General features: G+C 38.7%; 1 pseudogene; it reads left to right on the forward strand.

Moving 5' to 3' along the window:
- The first annotated feature begins 2,381 nt into the window (after positions 1–2,381).
- Positions 2,382–3,068, forward strand: LOC137235229 (ribosomal L1 domain-containing protein CG13096-like; annotated as a pseudogene).
- The last annotated feature ends 6,879 nt before the right edge of the window (positions 3,069–9,947 follow it).

The following is a 9,947-nucleotide window of genomic DNA, read 5'->3' on the forward strand; positions in this document are numbered from 1 at the left end:
CCGTAGACGCAATGGCAGATATTTTGATTATTTTTGAAGTTTAACATTTTTAAACAGTTGGGTTTCTTTGCTGTCACCATCACCACTAGATAGCTATTGAAGAAACGCTCGACCAAGATAATATGTGAGATTTACACGCATAGATTTCTTCCACCTTTTCACAGTTATTTATTGAGAAAATGCGAAAGCCATATTTACCATCCAATACCGAAATAGAACTGTAGAAGAAACGTTTTATAAAATTTAATAAAATCAAAAAATGATAGTTGTGCTAAAATGGGGTAAAGTATTGTATGTTAAAGTATAGCGAAGTCTCAGCGGCTTTGTCCTGGTGAAAATTGAGTTTGAATAGGTTTTATTCTTCATTCTTAAAAACATGTACGAAGGTACCTGGTAAGATATTAAAAATCCTCAACACATTTTTGCCATAACTTAAAAAAAAAACTCATATTCAAACTTCTGTTTAACTTCTACATACCAATAGCTACCTTTTCCACCAGGAATCACTATTGCTTCTACGCCTATGCTATTGTTTCCTACATCGATGAGCTTTGTAATAAAATAAACAGCTATCTCCCAAATCTCTCCAGTTTTGTCGCCTCGCGAAACCTGATATTGTCACCAACCAAATCATCGGTGACCTTATTTAAAACATGGCCGCGCCAAATGTCGACCATATGATATTACCCTACTGACTGTCTTACACCCTAAAATCTTGGGTGTGACTTTCGATCAGGATCTACATTTTGGGGAGCATGCACTGCAATTGTAACGAAAATCCAGAGCTGTAACAAATATTTAGTTTAATTCGATAAATCGGCAGTACTTGGGGTAAATATAAATAGACGTTTGCATGGTACGCGTCTCCGATATGGTCGCCAAGCCTAAAGGTTACTCACTGCAAAAAATACAGGCCTGCCAAAATTCTGCCCACAAAACCGCTACGGGCTGCCTTCTTATGTCCTCGGAACACCACCTGCACAATGAAGCGAGAAAACTCCCAATAAGGGAAAGAAATGAAATGCTAACCAAACAGTTTCTGTAGAATACCCAGAAACCTGGGCATCTCAACAGACATCTGATTGATGATCCAACACCGCTTAGGGGCTTAAAGAGTCATCTCCGTAAGCATTATGAGGAAATACGGCACCTGAAAACTCAGCCGTATGAAGCAAAAAAACACAAGCAGGTCCTCAGTGAACTCCACAAACAGACGTCGGACCTTTATGCTAGGAATTGCCCGGTGAATCCAGTACTCAAAGAACAGTACCCAAAACTTGCGGAAGAGGACCGCATACTCCCCAGGGAAAAGCGAGTCACTCTAGCTCAACTTCGTTCTGGATACTGTAACAGGTTAAACTCTTACCTATCCAGAATCAACCCCGAATTACAAAATGTATGCCCCGCTTGCAATGTGTCCCCACATGACATCAACCATCTCTTTAATTTTAATGCGGAACCAACGCCTCTAACACCCCTTTCATTATACTCCACCCCTGTTGAAACAGCAAGATTCCTTGGACTCCCGTTAAAGGATATTGATGACAATTTCTGATCGGTCGCACCTATTAGGTGGGCGAAGCACTGCCACAACAACAACAACCAGCTCGGGAACGATTAATATGATCACTTTAAACCTTCTAAGCCATCCCGCCCCACCCCCTATTTCCACGAGGAATATGGGGTCGCCATTACACATTACACCGAACGAGTCCACGGCGACGTTACTGATCAGTTTAACGCCTTACAGGTAGTTGGCAAAGAAACGGCATACACGACCAGAAGGCACCCGAAGACGATGCCTCAAAACTACAACCAAAAGCAATAATTATCATTTCACTGACACAAATTTTATAGTTTTTTCTTCCGGAGTCGGACACAATCCTTTCATAATATTACTTAACAATTTAAGATTAGAAATTTTTTTCAATTTGTATTTTACTTACCAGCAACAACAGAATCATGTTTAATTGTACGCCGCACAATCATTATTGCATCATGTAACGAAGCTCAGTTTCTTCCAAAAATTGTTCGGCACCGCCACGTAAAATCAATGTACATGTTCTAGCATTAACGCAACTCTAAATAATTATAAACTATGAAAATAAAATCAATGTCAAACCCACAATCAAACCTTGGAAAATGTTGAAACGTTCCATGATTCAATTACTAGAAGTTTGTTCTTCAATGACGGCAGAGCTTTCACACTCCCATTCAAAAATCTGGACGGGTTGCTTTTACGATGTATGGAAAACCGGAAATAATTCAATCCCCTTTAGCGAAAATTGTAGCAGAAAGTACCTTGTTACGGTCTGCTGTTATGGTCTACGGTTACGTTCCACTTGGAAGCGTGTTCGTGCGAACACACCTAGTGACTAGTGATGGGACCAACAAGTTGCGATGCAAAAGTATCGAAAACAAGAAAAAAAAAAGATCTGCGATCACTAGCGAAAATTGCCACGAGTTTCCGGAAAAATTTGGAGGAAGAAGGCCGCTGCAAAACGGGCTTATAAAAAAGACACCAACTTAAATTAAAATGCGAGGGTAACGAAAAGGGAACCATAAAGTCGCCGCTAAAACGTTTATATGAAGCACCACCTTTTGATGAAGACAAATTCAATGCTACTGTAAACGAGGATAACATAAGGAAATTGCTAAGGGTCTTAAGAATACTTCTTAAATGTGGCTGGCTTTAAAATCCCCAATGTACCCAAAACGAGTTGTAAAGCCAAACTTGAAGTTGATTATGGTCCCACAATTCAACATTATGAGGATATATTCCATGAAGCCGGCACTGAAGGCCTAACTATTATACCATTCAGTAAGTTGCGAAATGAGTGCAAGCCGATTGAAACTGTACGCAAATTTGGCAATAAATATGACTACTTTATTGTGACGGTCGTTTGGTAGGACATGCATCCGGTTTTTGTGGCAAGGTATTCCAAAAAACCACGCACCACCTTCCACACAGTTCGCATGGAAAGTCAGAAATTTTGAAACGCGAAATTGAGAAATCACTAAGTCGTACTGCTTATAAACAATTGCAAAAGGGAAAGAATCTCCAATAACTGGCGACCACAATAACCACCCACTGCGCAACAACCACCAGCGCGCCACCTCGCGCACGCTACCATACTCGACGGCGCCATATTCGAGCGCAACAATCACCAGCGTGCTATCATCATCGACTGAGTCATCCAACAGCGCCAACAACCACCAACCACTGGCAAAGACAACAACAGCAGGGCCCCATCCATAGGCCTGCTGCAACGAACCCATATAAACCTGCTGTAGTATCGACCGTGGCAACAGCAACCAGTAGACCAGCCGTGACACCAAGACCAGCACGAAATCGGTGAGTTCGTTCCGGATACGGAAAATATCTCCTAAAGTAGGTGCTTTTGAAACAGATTTTCTGTAGATGCTTCTATAATTTTACTTATTTCTTTTTTTTTAATCTTAATGAGATTCTTTTCCTTACTCAATGTTGTATTGTGGTTACAATAATTGCTCAAATGCACTTTCCCACAAACGAAAATTACACAAATCAATAAATGTTTGAGTTTGCGCTGTTACATTTGTTTAAAAGCCGTTAAATACTATATAATTGTTGTTTGAGAAAATTTTGTAAGAACCTCCTATTAAGGTTATCGTCTCAAGGGATATATCCACGAGACATACATACGTACCTACATATAAAGTGTTCAAGAAAAAGGAGTAATAATTGGATTTTTATAAAATGCGCCTTTCCAAGATTTTGTCTAATTAGTATGTACCTATATACGTACATAAAATACCTATAAATTTAACTTGTAATTGCTTGCTATGTATAAGTTACTTAACGAATATCTACAAAATGATAATAGTTAGAAAAGGTAAAGCAAGCATTAATTTGGTAAAACTTAAATGGAAAAAATTAGAATTAGAATCTAAAATTTAAAATAGAAGTAACCCTAATTAAATACATAGAAAATGAAAATTTAGAGTGATGAAACTAAAGTTCAAAATAGACTTGAAATATGAAAATAGTTAAACCTAATAGATTTCAACTAAACAGGAAAGGGAGTAGAGCTTAGAAAACTAAAGTAAGATGAATTATAAATAAGGCAAACAAAAAAATTACTTCATTTTTTTTGGGAAATAACAAAGAAAAGTTAATAATAACAGTAATAAAAATAATAATACTAATAATAATAAAAATAAAATCAACTTAAACTAAAATAAAATGAAATAAACGAAATTGCAGAAAAATAAATAAATATACCAAAAAATAAATTAAACTATAATAAAATAAGATGTAATGAAATAATAGAGTTCATAAAACAATAGATTTAAAAATAGAATAAAATATAAAATTAATCCAAATCAACTGTAATAAAATAAAATTAAATTATAATAAATAAACACATTAACTAAATAAATACGAGAAATAAACACAGTAAATAATATAAAAATATACGTGGCTATAAAGAAAACAAAATTTTTTTGTTTTAGAAAAATTAAATTTTACTTAAAATTAATAACAAAAAAACAAAACCCCAGCAGAGCCCCAATTATCGATATTTGTATTCAAACTTTATAGTCCTAAAATATGCTTTGTGAATGGAAAAAACATTCAACCAAATTCTTACTTTGTAGGTAGTATATTTACTATACATAAACACATTTATTTACATATTTTTCTCACACAAAGTGTTTATACCGATTATCAAAAAAAAAAAGGGAACATAAATATATGTATAATTTGAAATATTATGAGCAAAAGTAAAAGGAAAAAAAACCCCCCCAACAGAACAAGCTTAGCCAGACTTAAGTATTCATATGGTATGTAGGTTCCTGAGCACTCATCTCAGATCGCTATTTAAAATGAACGATATCGTACTATAACCACGCCCACTTTTTCGATATCGGAAATTTCGAAAAACCGAAAAATTGCGATAATTCATTACAAAAGACAGATAAAGCGACGAAACTTGGTAGATGAGTTTAACATATGACGCAAAATAGAAAATTAGTAAAATTTTGGACAATGGGCGTGGCACCGCCCACTTTTAAAAGAAGGTAATTTAAAACTTTTGCAAGCTGTAACTTGGCAGTCGTTGAAGATATCATGATGAAATTTGGCAGGAACGTTACTCCTATTACTATATGTACGCTTAATAAAAATTAGCAAAATCGGATGAGGACCACGCCCACTTTTAAAAAAAAATTTTTTTAAAGTAAAATTTTAACAAAAAATTTAATATCTTTACAGTATATAAGTAAATTATGTCAACATTCAACTCCAGTAATGATATAGTGCAACAAAATACAAAAATAAAAGAAAATTTCAAAATGGGCGTGGCTCCGCCCTTTTTCATTTAATTTGTCTAGGATACTTTTAACGCCATAAGTCGAACAAAAATTAACCAATCCTTTTGAAATTTGGTAGGGGCATAGATTTTATGACGTTAACTCTTTTATGTGAAAATGGGCGAAATCGGTTGATGCCATGCCCAGTTTTTATACACAGTCGTCCGTCTGTCCTTCCGCATGGCCGTTAACACGATAACTTGAGCAAAAATCGACATATCTTTAATGAACTTAGTTCACGTGCTTACTTGAACTCACTTTATCTTGGTATGAAAAATGAACGAAATCCGCCTGTGACCACGCCCACTTTTTCGATATCGAAAATTACGAAAAATGAAAAAAATTCCATAATTCTATACCAAATACGAAAAAGGGATGAAACATGGTAAGGTAATTGGACTGTTTTATTGAAGCGAAATATAACTTTAGAAAAAACTTTATAAAATGGTTGTGACACCTACCATATTAAGTAGAAGAAAATGAAAAATTTCTGCAGGGCGAAATAAAAAACCCTTAAAATCTTGGCAGGTATTACATATATAAATAAATTAGCGGTATCCAACAGATGATGTCCTGGGTCACCCTGTTCCACATTTTGGTCGATATCTGGAAAACGCCTTCACATATATAACAACCACCACTCCCTTTTAAAATACTCATTAACTCCTTTCGTTTGATACCCATATTGCACAAACGAATTCTAGAGTCACCCCTGGCCCACCTTTATGGCGATATCTCGAAACGGCGTCCACCTATGGAACTAAGGATTACTCCCTTTTAAAATACTCATTAACTCCTTTCGTTTGATACCCATATTGTACAAACAAATTCTAGAGTCACCCCTGGTCCACCTTTATGGCGATATTTCGAAAATGCGACCACCTATACAACAACCACCACTCCCTTTTAAAACCCTCATTAATACCTTTAATTTGATACCCATATCGTACAAACACATTCTAGAGTCACCCCTGGTCCACCTTTATGACGATATTTCGAAACGGCGTCCACCTATAGAACTAAGGCCCACTCCCTTTTAAAATACTCATTAACACCTTTCATTTGATACCCATATCGTACAAACATATTCTAAAGTCATCCCTGGTCCACCTTTATTGCGATATCTCGAAAAGGCGAACACCTATAGAACGAAGGCCCACTCCCTTTTAAAAATACTCATTAACACGTTTCATTTGATGCCCATATCGTACTAACAAAGTCTAGAGTCACCCCTGGCCACCTTTATGACGATATCTCGAAACGGCGTCCACCTATGGAACTAAGGATTACTCCCTTTTAAAATACTCATTAACACCTTTCTTCTGATACCCATATTGTACAAACAAATTCCAGAGTCACCCCTGGTTCACCTTTATGGCGATATTTCGAAAATGCGACCACCTATACAACAACCACCACTCCCTTTTAAAACCCTCATTAATACCTTTAATTTGATACCCATATCGTACAAACACATTCTAGAGTCACCCCTGGTCCACCTTTATGGCGATATTTCGAAACGGCGTCCACCAATAGAATTAAGGCCCACTCCCTTTTAAAATACTCATTAGCACCTTTCGTTTGATGCCCATATTGTACAAACAAATTCTAGGGTCACCCATGGTCCACCTTTATGGCGATATCTCGAAACGGCGTCCACCTATGGGACTAAAGATTACTCCCTTTTAAAATACTTATTAACACCTTTCTTTTGATACCCATATTGTACAAACAAATTCTAGGGTCACCCCTGGTCCACCTTTATGGCGATATCTCGAAACGGCGTCGACCTATGGGACTAATGATTACTCCCTTTTAAAATACTCATTAACACCTTTCATTTGATACCCATATCGTACAAACGCATTCTAGAGTCACCCCTGGTCCACCTTTATGGCGATATCTCGAAAGGCGTCCACCTATGGGACTAAGGATTCCTCCCTTTTAAAATACTCATTAACACCTTTCATTTGATACCCATATCGTACAAACGCATCCTAGAATCACCCCTGGTCCACCTTTATGGCGATATCTCGAAAAGGCGACCACCTATACAACTACCACCACTCCCTTTTAAAACCCTCATTAATACCTTTAATTTGATACCCATATCGTACAAACACATTCTAGAGTCAACCCTGGTCCACCTTTATGGCGATATTTAGAAACGGCATCCACCTATAGAACTAAGGCCCACTCCCTTTAAAATACTCATTAACACCATTCGCTTGATGCCCATATTGTACAAACAAATTCTAGGGTCACCCCTGTTCCACCTTTGTGGCGATATCTCGAAACGGCGTCCACCTATAGAACTAAGGATTACTCCCTTTTAAAATACTCATTAACACCTTTAATTTGATACCCATATCGTACAAACGCATTCTAGAGTCAACCCTGATCCACCTTAATTGCTATATCCCTAAATGGCATCCACCTATAGAACTATGGCCCACTCCCTCATAAAATACTTTTTAATGCCTTTCATTTGATACACATGTCATACAAACACATTCCAGGGTTTCCCTCGGTTCATTTTCCTACATGGTTATTTTCCCTTATGTTGTCACCATAGCTCTCAACTGAGTATGTAATGTTCGGTTACATCCGAACTTAACCTTCCTTACTTGTTTTATCTTACTTTATACACTGCACTAACTTACATACATTTTCATAGTGAAAATAGCTATTCGTAGTTCAATATTTTTTTTCCGTTCTGAATTTGTCTTGGGACGATGCTATAAGCAGCCTTGTTTTGTCTTTGGAGCCTATGCTGTAGCCCCCTGGCTAAGAAACCTGCACTATCGTATTTTTTAAGTTGCATACATACGTTAATAGAAATGAATTGTAAATACAATTTGTAAAGAAAATGGGAATGCTGGTGTTCTCGCTCATTTAGAAGGCACGTAGGGTTAACAGGTAAGGGGCCACCGAAATATAGGTGCGTCGGTGGCGATGGCTTTTGAGGGTGGGATCAGCACCGGGCGTCGCAACAACACCCGCGGTGCCCCTCTGCATATACGGCCCTTTTTGTTTTTCCTTCCTTACTTTAATTTTCAGCATTTTTTTCTTTGACTTTCCAGCGTTAGCAACCGGTCATTTTCGGTTCGATAATTTTTTTTTGCGTTTAGGTTTTTTTTGAATTCTTAAATTTGAATGTTAACGGTCTGTCCGTGACGTCCGGTTCGGTCGGATGTTGTTTTAGTTTGAATTTATAAGCGTTTTGAGTCGGTCTCTGCGCATCTGTCAGGGTTTTTTGATTTTGACAGCTTTCAGTTTTGATAGGCATGATAGGAACTTTCTTCTGATTATGGCGCAGGAACAGTAAGGTTGGCAAGGACCCGCCCCAGCCGACAATGACTAGCCACTGTGCGCCACCACATCATGCCGACCGCCTTCCTTACTGCTTCCACCAAAAATGCGATTCCATAACAGATGGCGCCCAACGTGCTACCTGAGGCGCCGGGTGCGAGGGTCACTCCTGGTCAAACTGTGAAGTTGACTATCCCACCAGTCCGGGGTGAGCAGCCGCAGGAGCAGCCACCTGCGTTGAGGTGGGATGGTTAGACGGATCAGGGTGTCCGGAGTGATCATCGTCTCCGGTAGCTGAGGGATCCACGGACTTTACGTCAAGTTATCCGGATTTTTGTATTAACCCGATGAGGCAGTGCTGCACGCACTTTATATTTTTTTTTGTAGTTTGGGTTGTTATTTTCCCGGAATGTGGTCCGTTAGTCGGCTTTGGTATATATATGTCCGCTAACTGGGTTTTGAATTTTTGTTGTTTAAAGTTAATAGTTTTTTTTTTAATTTAGTTTTGCCGAATTTGTGTGTGAGTGCGTGTGTGTATGTGCTGAAAGACCCCAGCTCATCCCACGTCCCAGGTGGTAAGGTTGAATACCACCTGGATTGTGACGGGTTGAGCTGGGATTCAGAGTGACACCCCTTCTTGTTCCACCAGACTGGGGAGCGGTTCCGAAACCGCTCCACCCATTGCGGCGGAGGCAGGTGGGGTGTCCAGTGAGAATGGACGGGAGGCCTCAACACCCCCAACCAGTCCCAGGGCGAGCCCCTGGAGACTGCCCCTGCGTTGCGGCTAGGCGTGTTGAGAGCAACCCGTGTGTGCCTGGAGTGACCCTAGTGGCCCCAACCAGTCTCGGAGGGGGCCTTAAGACCCCTCGCATTGCAGTTGGGAGCACTAGGGACAAGTATGAATGAATTTGTGTAATTTTTTTTAACTGTAGCCCGAGTTCCTTCGGGAAAGGGATGCGTCAGCATTCCCATTGCTTACATATTATATATATATATATATCACTAACCGCCTTTTTCAGCTTTTGGAAATTTTTTTTATTCGGTACGCTTATGGAAGTAATCATTTTAGTTATTCTCGTGCATTTTTTTTCATATAGATATATACATTTTTTTTTTCTTCAACAAACCATCGTCTGGAAACAGAAGTGGTTTGAACACTAGGATTTGACAAATTGTATTTTTTTGACTATGTCGCGTGACCAGTCTTTTGGGCAACCGGGCCGGAATACTCCGTTCGGGAGTACGGGGAATTTGCGGGGAAACCAGCATCGGGCGGTAATAAT

The sequence above is a fragment of the Eurosta solidaginis genome, chromosome X (assembly GCF_040869045.1).
Source record: "Eurosta solidaginis isolate ZX-2024a chromosome X, ASM4086904v1, whole genome shotgun sequence".
Lineage (NCBI taxonomy): Eukaryota > Metazoa > Arthropoda > Insecta > Diptera > Tephritidae > Eurosta > Eurosta solidaginis.